Source organism: Microcaecilia unicolor, chromosome 2 (assembly GCF_901765095.1).
Source record: "Microcaecilia unicolor chromosome 2, aMicUni1.1, whole genome shotgun sequence".
NCBI classification, from domain to species: Eukaryota; Metazoa; Chordata; class Amphibia; order Gymnophiona; family Siphonopidae; genus Microcaecilia; species Microcaecilia unicolor.
The window spans coordinates 519,358,570-519,376,381 of NC_044032.1; the positions used below are offsets into that span (position 1 = coordinate 519,358,570).

General features: G+C 40.8%; 1 long non-coding RNA gene across 1 annotated transcript; it reads left to right on the top strand.

Annotated features, from left to right (window-relative positions):
- The first annotated feature begins 3,806 nt into the window (after positions 1–3,806).
- On the top strand, positions 3,807–17,445 carry LOC115462613. The gene is made up of 3 exons (XR_003940901.1): positions 3,807–3,896; positions 9,167–9,174; positions 17,431–17,445. It is a non-coding gene; the product is annotated as an uncharacterized LOC115462613 (long non-coding RNA).
- Positions 17,446–17,812: the final 367 nt, after the last annotated feature.

A 17,812-nucleotide genomic window follows, 5' to 3' on the forward strand; every position in this document is an offset into this window, starting at 1 on the left:
TAGATACTTCATATCTTTCATTTTTCCAGCTATTATGCTTCTAGTTTTGAAATTACAAACAGTAGTAAAAATATAGATGCTCATAATTACATCAATACAGATAAGGCAGGAGTTCTTAACCCGCTCCTCAGGGCACATCCAACCTCTCAGGTGTTCAGGAGATCCACAATGGATATGCATGAGATAGATGTGCAAGTTCATCCTCCATTATGTGCAAATCTCTCTCATACCACTTCATCGTGGGTCTCCTGAAAATCTGATTTACTAGCTGTGTTCTGAGGACTGTGTTGAGAACCCCTGAGCTAAGTAATCAGATCTCAACATGTGTACCTTCTGCAAATAAAAGAACTGCATTATAATAATGTACAAAAATAGGAGAAATACAACAAACAACTGTACAATGGATATAAACAGGGGGAGAAACCTGGAGTACTACTTTAATCTATTAACTGTTGGTCTGTTGCCCCTAGTAAGGAATATGAGATGCCTTCATTTGAATTCCTAGTTTCTGCAACTTAACAGAAACCAAGACCATAAACCATAAAAGACCTGCTGGGCCATAGAAGAGACTTTTGCTTCTCAGTCTTCTGGCTCATCAAGTGCAGTTTCTCAGTCATGAGCTGAGGACAGCTGTTTTTTGACCTATTCCCTTAGATCAGAATCTTGCATGCTAAGGGGGTCTTTTACTAAAGCTTAACTCAAGTTATCTGCAGCAGGGCCCATTTTATTCCTGTGGGCCCTGCTGCAGATAAGTCAAGCTAAGCTTTAGTAAAAGACCCCCTAAAGCAGGTAAGAATCCTGTCATTTAAACCAGCTTGGGAAACCCTGTTTTATTTCCATTTTTTCAATTGCATTTTCATTTGTAATCACTTATGTGGCAATTATATAACTTGGCATTTCAGGTTAGGCACCTAGTTGCCGCATGCTGAGTACCAATTATATAATGGCATCTTGGTGCCAAGATTCCATTTTAGAATACTAGCACAAGTTGGCATCGACATGCCTACATGTAGGCATGACTGAATGGCATAAGTTGGCACACCTAAGTGTGCCATGCAGTGTGTGTAACATAATATATTCCATGTAATCCCCAAAATTCTATAAATGGCGCTTAAAATTGCTTGCACAAATTTGGGTGCGCTCCCAATTTGTGTGTGCAATTTAATTGAATAACAAGCCAATTAGTACCCATAATTGGGTGCTAATCAATTATTGGCACTAATTGGCCTCAACTAAAATTTATTCACACATTTTTAATCACATGGATCTGCGTGTAAATTCTACACATGGCTCCAAAAAAGGTGAGAGGCCATGGCGGGATGGGTCATGGACAGAGCGGGGGCATTCCTAGAATTTATGCATGATGTTATAGAATAAGAGAGATTGTCACCTAATTTAGATCTGAGGATTTACACCAGGATTTACTTGGTGTAAATCCTCAAATCCAAAGTTAAGCATCAATTCTGGTGCTAAGCATGTTCTTTAAATGGTACCTATCTTTCAGCGTTGTTCTGCCCTCTCACTGAGTGATTGGAATAGAACATCACTATGAGAAAACTCAGAAAACTCTCTAACCAAAATCTTCTTCAAACAAGGAAAAATAACTTACAGTTCAGATGTGCTAGACAAGAGTTTTTTTGCATTGCAAACTTCCACTGGGAGTCTGTTTTCCACCAGCTCTCTCTTGACTGAGAGAGTTTCAGTCACATAGTGAATAGCAATGCCTTTTATAGTTTATATTGATGAAATCTTGATAGAGTCACAGTAGCTTGAAAGGATCATACGACAAAATACAGCATAGGCAGTTTCAGTTCACAGAGGAGATATGCTGCAGATTAACTCTTACAAACCCAATGGAGAGAAAAAAAGGCAGGGGAGGAAACTCGCCAAGCAAACTTAGAGAACAAGGCAAGCCAATAGAAAGAGTCTCAAAAGACACATAAAATTGCACATGAAAGAGCCTATTACAGAGAACTAGAGGACTACATGAACTTAGGTTATATAATAAGACTATATCATCTGCCTTCATGCAAATGGGAGCAGACGATTTAACAAACTATCAACATTATAAACATGCAAAGTCCATTAATAAAGCTGGATCTTGAAGGTTGACAACTCCTTGCTTGTCTCAAGTTCTCTGTCGTTCTGGTGATTTCACTCTTGCAGTCTTGCAGGAGCTGAAATGAGAGACAGACAACAGAAACAACATAAAAGATAGAAAAAGTCTCTGAGTCTGTGGAGTAGATAACAGTCCATGGAGTTTATGTCTCTTCATGAGGTAAAAGACGTACGACTTCAGTAACTGGTCAGATGAAGGTCTCTTCACTGTCTCTTGATTCACAGTCTTAATTTCCTAGTTGGGTTATAGATGTAGCCTGGGACAACTTTACTGTCAGTGTAAACATTGTGTCTATTTGAATATCCATTTCACTTAGTATCATCTCTGCTAGCTCTACTTCAGTCACTGATCAACAGAGTTCTAAAGCATGGAATGGTATGATTGGGTTGTGGTGGTTCTACCTCGGATTTGCCAAAGATGAATTCCACATGAGTTAGTCCATCTGCATCTGTAGCTTTCAAGTAAGCCACTATAGCTATGACTTTTTTTCAAAAGCATCTCAGAAGATGCAGATCTTGTTGTGACAGGCAGCACTGAATTCTGCAGGGCTGTAAGTACATGGGATGCGCAGTTGCTCAAGCGTAATTTTTCCATTTCTCTCATTCTTGTTGCATTTCTGGTGGCAGTGGGACATCCCACTCAGTACTTTGGGAAAGCTCCCTCAGTAGAGATCTTCCTTGAACGGTGACTGGAGCCACAAACTCCAGTGGATTGTACAGACTATTGACTGGATACAAGCCATCTCTGCATATATATGGTTTCTCTTGTGTGGAGACTTGAAAGTTCAAAACATCTCTTTTAAGGTCCCAATATAATCCAAGGCTTCTCTGAAGTGAAGGGGTACCTACTGCTAGATGTATATCCTTGAAATCTTTGGAGTAATCCTCTGCAGGAACTTCTGTCATTACTTCTGGACTGTTGGAGGTGATTTCATGAAATCTCAGATTGGCTTCTGCCAGCATTGCTTTTGTTCCCTTTAATAAATTAATGGCTTCTCCTATGGTAAGTGACTTCAAACCACCATCAACATAAAAGACTCTTTCGATGAAGTGTCTGACATGCATTCACAGTTTCCTGCATCTTTCATATGATTAGATTGCTCTTTTTAACTTATTATTCTAATGCACAATTAATGTACCCTGAGATCACTTTATATATATATCTTTCATATTCTGTTTACACGTTATGCACCAAGGTTCCTTTGAGCAATATTATAAAGATGTATTATTATTAACATTTGTATAGCGCTACCAGATGCACACAGTGCTGAACACCTGACACAGAGAGACAGTCCCTGCTCGATAGAGCTTACAATCTAAAAATACAGATATCAAGACAATAAAGGGCGAGGGAAGTACTGGGCGAGAAGGAACAAGGATAGAGGAATTGAGTAGTGGTTAGGAGCCAAAAGCAGTGGTGAAAAGGTGGGTTTTCAGCATAGATTTGAAAACAGGTAGAAATGGAGCTAGGCGTACAGGCTCAGGAAGTCCATTCCAGGCATAAGGTGCTGCGAGGGAAAAGGAACGAAGCCTGGAATTAGCAGTGGAGGAGAAGGGGGACGACAAGAGAGATTTGTCCAGCGAGCGGAGATTAAGGGGAGGAATGTAGGGAGAGAGGAGAGGTAATGGGGGGCTGCAGAATGGATGCATTTAAAGGTCAGTAAGAGAAGTTTGAACTGTTCGCGGAAGCGGACAGGGAGCCAGTAAAGTGACTTGAGGAGTGGGCTAGTGTGGGTAAAACGATTTTGGTGGAAAATAAGGCGTGCCGCAGAATTTTTGTCTTGGGCACATTATTTTAGCATTATTCACATGGTTCTGTTTTGCATATAGAATTCACATCACAGCTAATTTTTGTTTCTGTCTCCTGACGTCATGCATATTCATAGCTTTTCACGCTAATACATATTCATGATCTTTTAAATGGTCATTGTTTAACACATAGTTGCACTTTGCACCACATCCTGTATTTAATATAGAGTATGTCAGTTTCCTGTTTTTCAATTTTCGCGCCGTCAGTGACAGAGACGCCGTTCATGCAGCAGTTTCTTATAGTTTTCAGGCATTTCCTTTAAGTTTTTCTGGTGGTATTTACACATTGATATCCTTCATACTGTAGAATCACATCCAGCACTTTTGTTTCATAGTTGTTATTATCTGGGTTGATATATCACTGTTTGTAAGATGAGGCTTCAATTTACTTCACTTCTGACAGTTTTGTAGCAGTTTCTGTCTGTCATCTATTATGAAGGATCTTTATCTTTTGTGTATTAAAGTGTTTTTAGTTTTATTTTGAAATAAATGTTGTTGCTTTAGTTTTGATGCCACAAATATATCTTATACATTTATGGCATGTTTATTCTTTAACAGTATATGTCATGGTTTTAAAGGTCCCATAAACATTTTTTTATTTTATATGGATGCCCGTTTATGTTTGTCTATCCATATAAAATAGACAGCACTACTAGTATAGATCTTTCAGGGCAGTTCATACATTATGGGATCATCTTATAAGTAGACTACATTTCAGGAATGTATACATTTGTTTTACTGTTTTAATTACTTATATCATTCTGTATCATTTGATGTCAGCCTTATGAGCTTTTCTGCCATTTTTTGTCAGGACGTTTACTTGCCCCCCTGCTTACTAAGCCATGCTAGTGGCTGTCGTGTGCTAATGCCAACACATTCCATTCACTTTGAATAGACTGTGGTGGTACTGCTGCACAGCAGCCACTAGCACAGTAAGATATAATTACATTAATCTTTTAGGGGTCCTTTTACTAAGACATGTAGGTCCCTACGCATGTCCAAGGTGCATCAAATGAAACTATCGCCTGGCTACCGCGTGGCCCGGGCAGTAATTCCATTTTTTACTCGTGTCCAATACGCACAGCAGAAAATATTTTTTATTTTCTACAGCGTGGTGCTAATCGGGTGGGTAATCGGCAGTATACACGTGTTGACGCTTACCGCCCGGTTAGCGCAAGAGATTTGACTGCCAAGTCAATGGGTGGCAGTAAGATCTCAGGCTGAAATGCACGCTCATTTTAATTTTGCCGCAGGTCCATTTTCAGCCATAAAAAAGGCCTTTTTTACAGACGTGCTGAAAAATGGACGTGCGAACGTCACTAACATGCGCCTACACCAGCACAGGCCACTTTTCGGTGCTCCTTAGTAAAACGGCCCCTTAGGGATATATCTAGAGTCTTTTGGGTAGAGTACATATAGCTTGAGTACTTTTATTAGGTATGCTTGTAAATTTTTTATTTTTTTTATTTATAAGAATTTAAATTTACAAGCAATAAAATAACTTGCCAGAAATACAGAGAAAGTAATACACATGAATTATTTCAAACAGGTAATTCTATACTCTTTCTTAGATCACAAAATAGGGAGAGTGAAACATGACAAGGAGATCAATTAAACAACAGTAAGAAAAAAATGTGGTATTAACCTGATTATCCTCAGTTATTATTTATCTGAATCATTATTCCACATTGATCGTCTGGTTGGCTTCTTCAAACCCCAAATGGTGTATATTCAATTTATTTCATTGGAAACATACTTATTGTCCAATATTAGTAGAAATAATACACCTAATTTCATTTTTTCTCTTTTAAAACCAGAAATTATTTAACAATGCGAACACTTGAGTCTGTAATCCAATTCCCACTGATTAAGGTAATCCCAGTTTCATAGGCTTCATTCCTTTTGAATTAATATTACTAAGTAATAATTTATATTACTAAGAGGAATCATTACAAAGGAAAATAACAAAATTTTCAGGAAATATTCCTGAGGAAATCGTTAGGAGTCATACCAAAACTCTGGGAAAACAACAATCTCATATTAATCATCTTTAATTATATTCATTTTGTTCAAATTTCTGGTCTATTATCATTTTCAAAATCTTAACCATTTCCTACTGCTGAAGAACTTCATTTGCTCTATCAATTTTTCTTTCTCAAAGGGTTAGATTAGGTTATCCATGTAACTCACTAATAAGATTATATCTGAAGCAAAGTTATTACTACCACCGTTAGGTCCTGGAGCACCTTCCAGATGATAGTCAATGTAACCTCCACGGGAGCCAAAACTCCAAGCTGATAGCTCTTATGGGTTTAGGAGTGGCACCGCCGACTTGGGTTCAGCTGTAAATGACTTCTGTTTCAGCATGGTCTCCTAACTCACTCCCCCACTTCTTTGGACATGGTGGTTAAATGATTCGGGAGCGATGAAGTTGTTTCCAGGTCCAAGAGCGTTGATGCTCCTTCACCGGCGCTAATCAAAGGATTCACCAACCCAGTCACCTGTGGGCAGCTTGTCGCGCAGCGGTCCCACACTTGCTGCACAGGGGACAAAACTCTGGCCATCGGCGGCTGACCCCCGATTGTCCCCTTCCTCTCAGTTAAGGTAACTGCAGTTGCAGAGAGGAAATTTCAAGTAAACAGAAACAGAACTTCAGAGGACAGCTGGGCCATTGAGTGTATGAGCTTCAGGTCACCATCTTTCCACTCTCCCTAGTTTGAGACACTCTTTGGTTTCTCCTCAGAGACCTGTCTGATATGGGTAACCCTTCAGCATAGCCCTACAAGGGCCTTTGGTCTTATTCTTCACTGAACCTAATGTGATTAAAGTTTTTAAATCCTATTTTTTTGGGAATAAAATGTTCTTTTCTGTTCAAGAAAATACCAGACTACAGTCTGTTGAATCATACAGAAGAAAGCTGAAAATTGTGCAGCTGTATATGTATGTAAAAAGTAGACACCTAGAAAGAATGCACGCAGAGTTGTAGCTTGGGTGGAGCAGGAATAGAGGCATGATATATGAATATATTTTATAAAATATGTAAGAATAGGCATGGAGTAAAATATAATAAAAATACATTTACCCTCTTTTTTTGTACCAGGAATAAATGTGTGCCTTGGCATTTATGTGCTTTGCCAAAGTCCATATAGACTATACATTTTTTGTTCTTTTTAAAATGCTTTTATTTAAATACTTCTTAAACACAATCTATACTCCCAGGTGTTCTAATCTTTGCTTTCTCTCATTGTTCTTATAATTGTGTCTTCAAAACAATTATCTAGTTATTCATATGCAAATGATAGGAAGGTATTGGTGACTGCAAATGTGAAAGTACCTCAGAAATTACATTCACTAAAAAGTTATATTGTTAAGGACCACGCACCTGTTTAAAGTGTATGGGGCTCCATATACCCTAAATTCATGTTTTCCTTTTTGACAATTATTAAGAACATGCAAAATAACTATTATCATAAAACAGATATCTCAGAGTTATTTATTAAACCAGGAGTTCTAAAACTTTTTGGATTTGAGGACTCCTTTCAGACATGTATAGGTATTGCTACTCTGCCCCCACTACATAAACACAAATGACAATTCCTCCCCCTACCCCCCAAATTAGCCTGCCCTCTCCCAACTGTGGATTGTTCCCTAGTTCTCTCCCTTCTATCCTCATCTCATGGACCCTTCTCAAGTGCTTGCTACTCTGCCCTCCTTACCCTGCTAAAAGGTCCTTTCCCAAGCAACATAGTAAGATAGTAAGTGACAGCAGATAAAGACCTGAACAGTCCATCCAGTCTGCCCAACAGTCACATTCATTATCAATTCAAGATTAAAATTAACAATGAATGTGAGATTATATACTTCATCATGGTTTTCTTTGGTGTTCCTTGGACATAGACCACAGAACTCCACCCGGCTCTGTCCTTATGTTCTAAGTACTGGAGCTGTCGTCAAAGCCCATTCTAGCCTATCCGAATCTGTCATGCCATTTGCTGGACACAGACCATAAAAGTCTGCCTGACACGGTCTTCATGTTCCAAATTACTGGAGTCTCTGTTGAATCCTTCTCCAGCCCATCCTGTATCATCCATTACTTCTTTCCTTCTGCTCTCTACTCCCTGTTGCCTTGCCTACCTTTCCCCCTACCCCTGAACTCTCACAGCCATACTATTCACTCAGTACAAATTTGAGTCTATTTTCTGGTGGGTGACTATTAATAAAAATGTTGACTGGATTAATTATATTTATCATAATCGCAATGCTGAAGCTGGACTCTATGATGACGTAGACTGGAACATTAGTGATGAATATGAAAACATGACATGAATGCTGTTATGTAAAACTGCGTTTAGGATAATATGTAACCCATTGAACAATATGTATGCCGTTGCTGAAATACCTTGCCAAAATATATAACTGAAACTGCTCGTAGTAAGAAATAAGGCCTACAGGACAAGCTTTTGCCCTGCATGAAACGTTACATACCAAAATATACTTTCTTTTACTATAAGACATATTAACTTTAGATTTATTATAAGACATATTATTTTTAGGTTTATTAAGCTTTACTGGTTTTAGACTTTTATTACTTAGGTGCAATTAAGTTTAAAGGATATATCTTATCTCCTCCTTGCTAATCTTGTCCTCTTCTTCAGCAACCATGGGAATATTGAAAGTTACAATTTATACAAGGCCCAAGGGATGGAGGTTACCAATTATCCATTAGATACACATTCTGACCACATTGCTTTCTTTGCCCTTGTCCTACTTATACGACATTTAAAATATACATCTTTTGTGCTTACATCTTAGTGCTCTGAAGGTCGTGTGGCCAGGATGGGTAAAAATAAGTGCCTCCTTCCCTTCCTGCTAAGGGAACTTGAGTGCTTGCAACTTAAGATAGCCTATGACTGGGGCACTAACATATTGCATTTGAAGACAAACCACGGTTCCAGCAGCAGGACTGGACTCTTATGTGCATTGGGAAATTTCTCAACGCCATTCACATGACGTATCCCTTTTTTGTGAAGCCCTTCCTTACACAGGCCTTCAAAGGGGGATATGTAAATATTGGCCTATCTAGGCCCTTCCAAAAAACAGGTCAAGAGGCCTGAAGCTAACAGCTAAATCTAAAAAGCATAGCCTCTGTGTGACCCGTAGATTGCATTTTGTGACAAGCTGGCTTGACAGGCTTGCAGAAAGAGGAACGTTAAGCAAAATGTTCCTGCAAGGTGCTTAGGACAGAATGTGGTTAGGGGCTTTTTGTAGTTATCAGGCCTGGAGACATAAGATAAAAGGTTGCTGGCGAAATGGATTCTGATGTAGCAAGTGGAAACATGCTATGTTGCTTTAGACCTCCCTAATAATCTTGATCAGTGGTCGAAACTAGTGATTATCACACTGTGGTCAAAACTAATGCTAGCAAGCTTCTTGAATTGTATGCAGACAGAAAAGTATAAAAAGTGATTGTCAGCTGAATTTATTGGGAGCAGAACATAGAGATTGCATCTGTGAGCAGCCTATGTAACTCCCCTATGAGAAAAGCCTTGTATTCTGTTTCTCTAGCTTGGTAAGTAACAAAAAATAAAATACCTATTATTTTCTCATATCTGTGTGGCTTCCACTTTGTCTCTCCCTAACTACAAGAATGTGTAGAACATTCTATGGGGTTGTGGAGGACAGGTGAATTTATAAACAAGTACTATGGGACAGGGAAGAGAAGAGGAGAGATGCTCCCCCTTTTTTTATTTCTCACTCTCTCCTGCACTCCCATCCCAGGGCTAGCAAAAGACTATCTCTACTTCAGGAAGCAGGCACACACATACACATACACACACATGGAGTGACACCGGCTGCATATACTATAGCTGGGCATGTTTATCCACTCCTACCCTAGCTAAGATAATATTCAAGCACCATTCTCACCTCATGTGCAACTTTCTTAAATTAATCCTCTTATCTTCTTACTCCTGTTTACTCTATCTTACCTATCTATATTTTATCTTTGCTTATAACGTATGCTATCTATTAAATATTTTATTACATATATTATGTTATTTGAATATTTTTACTGTTGTAATTGTCTATTGCTTATGTTTGACTTATTCTTGCTGTACACCGCCTTGAGTAAATTCCTTCAAAAAGGTGGCAAATAAGTCCTAATAAATAAATAGATGGAAGGATAGTGAAGACTAATAAACTGAGCAGAAATTTAAGAAAAGCAACCAGGGCTAGGCAATTGGGTGAGAGTTATGAGAGCTGTGAGACTACAGAAGATGGGAATGGGAATGATTTAAGGACTTGGAGGTTTGGGGAGCAATTGGGAAGCAATTGAAAGGGACAGGGGCTATAGAAAGGGCAGGATACAAAGGGAAGAGGCAGGCCTCTAAAGAAGGTGACAAACGGTGAACATAGGGAAGGTAAAGGGAAATCGTGCCAAACGAATCTCATTGAATCTTTGACTGGGTGACGGGAGAATTAAATCAAGGACGTGCTATGGACGTCATCTACTTAGATTTCAGCAAGGCTTTTGGACACGGTTCCCCACAGGAGGCTCTTAAATAAACTAGACGGCCTGAAGATAGGACCCGAAGTGGTGAACTGGATTAGGAACTGGTTGACGGACAGACGCCAGAGGGGTGGTGGTGAATGGAGTTCGCTCGGAGGAGGGAAAGGTGAATAGTGGTGTGCCTCAGGGATCGGTGCTGGGGCCCATTCTGTTCAATATATTTGTGAGTGACATTGCCGAGGGGTTACAAGGTAAGGTTTGCCTTTTTGCTGATGACACCAAGATTTCCAACAGAGTGGACACCCCGGAGGGTGTGGAAACATGAAAAAGATTTGAAGAAGCTAGAAGAATGGTCTAACGGTTTGGCAATTAAAATTCAATGCGAAGAAATGCAAAGTGATGCACTTAGGGAGTAGAAATCCAAGGGAGACGTATGTGTTAGGTGGGAGAGTCTGATAGGCACGGACGGGGAGAGAGATCTTGGGGTGATAGTATCTGAGGACCTGAAGGCGACGAAACAGTGCGACAAGGCGGTGGCAGTAGCTAGAAGATTGCTAGGCTGTATAGAGAGAGGAGTGACCAGCAGAAGAAAGGAGGTTTTAATGCCCCTGTATAAGACGTTGGTGAGGCCCCACCTGGAGTATTGTGTTCAGTTTGGAGGCCGCATCTTGCGAAGGATGTTAAAAAAATGGAAGCGGTGCAAAGAAAAGCTACGAGGATGGTATGGGATTTACGTTCCAAGACGTATGAAGAGAGGCTTGCTGACCTGAACATGTACACCCTGGAGGAAAGGAGGAACAGGGGTGATATGATACAGACGTTCAAATATTTGAAAGGTATTAATCCGCAAAACGAATCTTTTCCGGAGATGGGAAGGCGGGTAGAACGAGAGGACATGAAATGAGATTGAAGGGGGGCAGACTCAGGAAAGATGTCAGGAAGTATTTCTTCACGGAGAGGGTGGTGGACGCTTGGAATGCCCTCCCGCGGGAGGTGGTGGAGAATGAAAACGGTAACGGAGTTCAAACCTGCGTGGGATATGCATAGAGGAATCCTGTGCAGAAGGAATGGATCCTCAGAAGCTTAGCTGAAATTGGGTGGCGGAGCAGTTGGGGGGAAGAGGGGGTGGTGGTTGGGAGGCGAGGATAGGGGAGGGCAGACTTATACGGTCTGTACCAGAGCCGCTGATGGGAGGCGGGACTGGTGGTTGGGAGGCGGGAAATACTGCTGGGCAGACTTGTATGGTCTGTGCCCTGAAGGGGACAGGTACAAATTCAAGGTAAGGTATACACTTATAGGTTTCTCGTTTGGCAGACTGGATGGACCATGCAGGTCTTTTTCTGCCGTCATCTACTATGTTACTATGTAAAAAGGGTAATGGGAGACTTGATAGGTTGTAAGACATAAGAAAGAGACTAGAGGTGAAGAGACGATGAGTAACATTGAAAGAGCTGGAGCAGTTGAGGGGATGAGAGGCAGAAGAAGGAAGAAGAGGGTGGGTGGGATAAATACAGAGAGTGGAATTGTGGAACTAGAAAGTAGGTGAAGAATGTGTGGGAAGAGATTCTGGTGAAGGAATGAGTCAAGCGAGGAATGAGAGGTGTAGATATATAACAGCAGGAACTGAAAATTGGTAAGTAGCTAGAAGGTGAAAAGAGGGAAACGACTGGCAGGGGAGAAGGAGGAATGAAATCTAGCTATAGGTAGATAAAAAGACAGATGAGAGAAATATAGAAAGAAAGATGACACAGAAGGATCAATATCAGAGACAGATATAGGACAGATATAGGACAGGAAAGGAAGATGATAGAGTGAAGACATAAATGCAAATAAGATCTTGGAAAAGGACATAGGAGAAAATCAACAAGATAAGAATATAAGAATAGCCAACTGGGGCAGACCGATGGTCCAATCTAGCCCAGTATTCTGCTTCCAGCAGGCCAATTCAGGTCACAAGCGTATTTTTCGGACTATAAGACGCACTTTTTTCCCCCAAAATTTGGGAGGAAAATGGGGGGTGCGTCTTATAGTCCGAAGGTAGACTCTCGGCGGCCATTTTGAATATCGCCGAGACCGTCAGGCAGCATACAGGAGGACGGAGGAGGACAGAGAGCAGCGCGCTGGGCAAGAAAGAGGGGGCTCTTTCCTGCCCCGACGTCACTAGACCACCAGGGAACATCGCTGACGTGAGTAGGGGAGGGCGATCCCGAACTCGGACAAGACGCACCGGAGCACCTAGGTTTTAGAGGAGGGAAAAAGGACAATTTTTTTTTTCCTATTTCCCTCCTCTAAAACCTAGGTGCGTCTTATGGTCCGGTGCGTCTTATAGTCCGAAAAATACGGTAACTGGCAGAATCCTAAATAGTAGCATGATTCCATGCTCCCAATCCTAGGGACTGCAGTGCTTTCCCCATTTCTATCTCAATAGCAGACTATGGACTTTTCCTTCAGGAACGTGTCCAAACCATTTAAAACCCAGATACGCTAACTGCAGTTACCACATCCTCTGGTAACAAGTTCCAATGCTTAACAATTTGTTGAATGAACAAATATTTCCTCCTATTTGTATTACCATGTAACTTCATTGACTGTCACCTAGTCTTTTTGAAATAAGCAATTGATTCATACTTGTTCAACACCACACAGGATTTAGTAGATCTCTATCATATCCCCCCTCAGCCATCTCTTTTCCATAACCAAATCCTAACCTCTTAAGCCTTTCCATATATGAGAGGAGTTCCATCCCCTTAATCTTTATGGTCACCATTCTTTGAACTTTTTCTAATTGCACTATGGGGCTCATTTTCAAAAGAGAAAAAGTCCAAAAAGTGGCATAAATCTGCATTCAGACATTTTTCTCACTTAAAATGCAAAGGCTTAGGTATAACTGTAAACCTCCACAGAGCAAGGTGATTTGCTAATAAAAGGTCTGAAATAAGTCTATAAATTAGGTTACGATCTATACATGCACATTTAGAAAGGCAAAAATGGAAGTGTAAAGTTAGATGCATTAACCGCATGCTTTCTTTACATGCACATTTTGAAAATGCAAGGTACAGGCGTGCATCTAAATATATTCCTGTCGAATGCTGTCTGGAGTTCAAATTTTTGCCTATTATTATGAAAGATGCATTATTTTCCAGGTACTGAAAACCCACTTACTCACTTATGAATCAATTGCCACCTGCATAACAGGCTGCTAAGATTTGAAACTGTACTCATAGATATTACCGACATACATCAATGTTACATTACCAAGCATAAACTACTCACCCTAAAATATAACATATACAATTACATGCCAGTCTTATAAGCTAATGTAGAAATGATTTGTAGTAGTTGTAGTAGTAATGTACATAGAGTAACCAAATCCCTTCTTCATATCAACCACAGAAGTCAATTTTCAGACTGCCAGTCAAATTTTTTTAATTCATACATAGTATTTTACAAAAGGTTGTCACTAAGAACTGAGAATATACAAACAATAATTAACTCATTTGGGCCAATCCAATTACATTTACCTCCCTCCAGACCCAAACAACGTGACACCTGAAGATATCCACTATATCTCCAGAGACTGAGCAATTTCAGTAAAATCCTGCACTTTCTAAAAACAATATGGATTTAGCGTTCACACTGTAATAGTATTTAACACTGTTAATAATATTCCCCAGAATGTTGTGCCTCAGACAGAACACAATGTTTCTAATTTAACTGAATAAATGAGACAAGAAAGCATTTTAGATACCTGCGCATTAATAAAGCTTGTCCTGAACTATCCTGCATCATTTGCATACATTTTGTTTCAGAAGGTTTCTTATGAAAATGCTTTTGCAACATTGGATTGGATTTTCAATTGTCTCAGAAAACAATGCTTCCACTGGTTTGAAAGCCTCCGGATAGCTCCCCACTGGGAAATTAAGCAAATTAATAATGTCATCTGGGCTGCTAAGTCCAATCCACAGTGAGCTATTATTTCCAGATCAATAGGAAATGTAATTGTGAGAGGGGTCTTCCATATGTTTTGATTAGTATCTTTTCTCAGATATACAGCATGCTGTTTTGAGAAAGTTCAGTTTTTTGTTTCTGTAACTTCGAGAACAAAAACTAGAGAGAAAATGTGTTGTGTTCTCAGTGCATTGTTTCTAGCAAAAAAGGTGCCGGTACTCAAATGCTAGGCCACCCTTCAGGGGTGGGGTGATCACTGAGGAACCCACCCCACAATGGCCAGGCTACCTGCAACCAGTCACAGAATCTATGACAAGGCAGAATTGGTGTGTAGAGCCTGAGCTCTTTCATTAAAACTTTGGGTCCATGGGTCAATTTTAGCAGACAATGGAAAAGGTGCCGGGCCAAGATGCACTAAAGTCGTCGTTAGAGCCGTTCCATACCGAATTCCAAAGCGAATCGGTAAGGAACGGCTATGCATCAAGGAAAGGGAATGCAAATTAGCTACTCATTGTAGCTCACTTGCATTCTCTATTCCGTCTTAAAACAGTCGGAGAATCGGCCGGTCAAGCATGTGCAGAGCAGCAAAGCATTATGCTGGCTGCTCTGCGCATGCCAAATACGCCTTCCTGTGCCGCCCGAAGGCGCCGCGCCACCCCGCTCACTCCCCCCCGCCGCAATAATAAAAACAAAAGTGCAGTTGAGGTCAGCCATCGAAAAAAGCCATCCGTTTTTGCCGTCATTCACCTCCTCAATCATAAAAAACGTCTTTTTTGGCCATGCTTCACTCAGCTGAGAGACCTGGAAGTCTCTGAGGCAACAAAATCTGGCCATCACATATAGAATCCAGGGATGAATATTGTTAGACACAAAGCTGAAGGCCCAATAATTTAAATCACTTGAAAATAGTAATTGGATGTTCTGCTATTTGTTTTTTTGTTTTTTACTTTTCATTCATTTTTCATTGTTTCTCTGTTATTCTGTTCAGTATGTCTTTCGTGATCTGTCGACGTACTGAACGGAAGAACAAAACAAATGACCAGTGGTTCTGATGCAGCAGTGGCGTAAACAGAGGCCACCGTTAACCACGGTCTGATACATACGGAGGAACACTGACAGAAGACCCTTGTTTCAAGATAAGTACCTCGCTGAAAGTGTATTGAAAGGAATAGCATAGGGCCTGAGGTTTATGTTCCCCGTTCTGTTGTTTATTACTAAAATTACTAAAAGACAAGCAATTTGATACCAGGAGGGGTTTTTTTGCCAGTGATGAAGCAGTCCTAGCCCTCTCTGCTTAAATAGTGGAAAAGGTGCTTCTTGAGGCTTTTCCTCCTAGAATAAATTTGCCCTGGAGCATTGGGCTTACACAACCTGTCTCTTTGCTTTTTTCTAAGTGCACTTAAATGTAGTCATGGTTCCACCCACTAAGCGCTGTTCTAAAAACAGTACCTAATTTTAAGCACCTTTTATAGAATAGCTCTAAGTGCTATTTTTTTCAGCACTAATTTTTTCAGGCACCATTTATAGAATTTAGGGCCTCTTTTACTAAACCGGACTAGTGATTCCCGGTGTGGCAAATGTGATGCCGCCCATATTTGAATGGGCTGCATGACATTTGTTGCACGGGAATTGCAAGCGTGGTTTAGTAAAAGAGGCACTTAGTCCATTAAGTGCTGATCCTTAAGGGACCTATCCCCTTCCTTTTCAAATTCCTCTATGCAGACACTACTGAACCCTGAGAAACTCAAAACGATTGAAACAAATCAAAAACAGTTGCCCCATTTCCAATCTCAGTCAGAACCCTCAATAATGTAGTGTGATTGAGTCTCAAATGCTTATATTCCCCTCAACACCTTTAAGTAGGTTTGGAGTGGAATGGATCACAATTCAAGATATAATCAGTGTACAAAAGTAGGAACTCACAGATTTTAGAAAAAAAAGATTAACATACAATAACAGCACAATATCTAGCTAGAAAGCACATACTTTCTAAATAAATGTGTATTAAAAAAATTACAGAAAACTAAATAACATGATTGACATTTCACCAAAAGTTGGTAAAGAATTCTAAATTTGAGAGGCCTGATAGGAAAATAAAGCTGTATAGTATTTCTTAGAATGCAAGCCTTTGTATGAAGGAACAAATATGTTCAAATTATTATGAGTGTCATACTTGGAAGTCTGATTTTTGATCATTGGAAACATATGTTTTTATGTTCTTATAACATGCTGCAACTCCCTTCAAATCTTATAAACTAATCAACAAAGCTTATAAAAAAAATCGTCTCAATTGGCAACCAATGGAGTCTTTCGTAACATGCAGAAACTCTGTCAAATCTACCTAAACCACATATAAGATGAATTGCTGTGTTCTGAGTAGTTCTAAGCCTTATCATTAGAAGTTTTGTACAGTCAAAATCTAATATAATAATTTGCTATGTGAACGTTCTAAAGTGTCTCACTGGGATCGTAACCACCTGCTGATGTCACTGGCCAGCAGTAGAACCCTGCTTGCCTGACGTCAGCAGGGGGTTACGATCCCAGTGAGAGACGCGCGTTGAAGAACAGCAGGAGCAGGTAGAGATGTCCCTACGTGCACGTCGCCCCCCCTCCAAAATCGCCAACCCTTCTGCTACCCTCCCCTCCCCCCTCTTACTGGGGTCCCGGTGGCAGCAGTGAAGAGCCTCACGAGTCTGCTGCCTTCCCTTCTCTTCACTCTCAGCTCTGACTCTGGTCCCGCCCTTGCGGAAACAGGAAATGAGGGTGGGACCAGAGTCAGAGCTGAGAGCGAAGAGAAGGGAAGGCAGCAGACTCGCGAGGCTCTTCACTGTTGCCACCGGGACCCCAGTAAGAGGGGGGAGGGGAGGGTAGCAGAGGGGGGTTGGCGATTTTGGAGGGGGGGCAACGTACACATAGGGGCATGGGCGGGGCCAGTGGTCGGGGAGGAGATGGCCGCGGGTGGAGGCATCGCGAGGACGTGTCTGTGAGACAGAGAGAGGGGTGACTGGAACTCGGGGGAGGGACAGAGGGGTGGGAGAGAGAGGGAGGGAGAGAGAGAGAGAGGAAGGGCCTGGAAATCCGAAGGGAAAGAAAGGGGGCCGTGGGACTTGGAGGGGACGGAGGGAGAGAGGGATAACCTTGCTAGTGCCTGTTTCATTTCATACCGAAACTGGCCTTTTTACTAGTATATTATATTACAATAGTCAAGCTTCATTTGGATTAAAGCTTGTACTAACAGTTGAAATGACTCTAGAGTGAAGCATTTTCCTGGTGTTTCGTGCTACACCAGGCAGTTATTTTTCTTCCATAGGCAGGCTTTATAGTGTTGTATCACTATATTGTTGAGTTTAAATTGACATATCTAGTATTGCTCGAATTGACCCCTGAGGCAAGCCTTAGTTATGCCGAAACACAGCCCATGTCTGAGTT